The sequence below is a fragment of the Parus major genome, chromosome 4A (assembly GCF_001522545.3).
Source record: "Parus major isolate Abel chromosome 4A, Parus_major1.1, whole genome shotgun sequence".
NCBI classification, from domain to species: domain Eukaryota; kingdom Metazoa; phylum Chordata; class Aves; order Passeriformes; family Paridae; genus Parus; species Parus major.
In genome coordinates this window covers 19039283-19039841 of record NC_031772.1, presented here as the reverse complement: position 1 = coordinate 19039841, position 559 = coordinate 19039283, and the positions used below count along the sequence as shown (strand labels likewise).

Genomic DNA, 559 nt, shown 5'->3' with positions numbered 1-559 from the left:
ATGGATGGAGAGAGCAGGTGCTGGATGGATGGAGAGCAGGTGCTGGATGGAGAGAGCAGGTGCTGGATGGATGGAGAGCAGGTGATGGATGGATGGAGAGCAGGTGCTGGATGGATGGATGGATGGATGGAGAGCAGGGTGCTGGATGGATGGATGGATGGAGAGCAGGGTGCTGGATGGATGGATGGAGAGCAGGGTGCTGGATGGATGGATGGAGAGCAGGGTGCTGGATGGATGGAGAGAGCAGGTGATGGATGGATGGAGAGCAGGTGCTGGATGGATGGAGAGAGCAGGTGCTGGATGGATGGATGGAGAGCAGGGTGCTGGATGGATGGATGGAGAGCAGGGTGCTGGATGGATGGATGGAGAGCAGGTGCTGGATGGAGAGCAGGGATGGAGCAGGGTGGCCACAGGAGCGGGGCAGGGATTGTCCCCTGTGCTGGGCACACCTCGAGTGCTGTGTGCAGTTCTGAGCCCTCCCTACAGAAAGGACGTTTTGAGGGGCTGGAGTGTGGCCAGAGGGGGGAATGGGGCTGGAGCAGCAGGAGTGGCTGAGGGA

The 559-nt window shown here is 59.9% G+C and overlaps 1 protein-coding gene across 4 annotated transcripts in view; it reads left to right on the top strand.

Moving 5' to 3' along the window:
* The window catches only part of LOC107204069 (SLAIN motif-containing protein-like), a 21800-nt gene that overhangs the window by 18238 nt on the left and 3003 nt on the right, over positions 1-559 (top strand). The window lies entirely within an intron of this gene.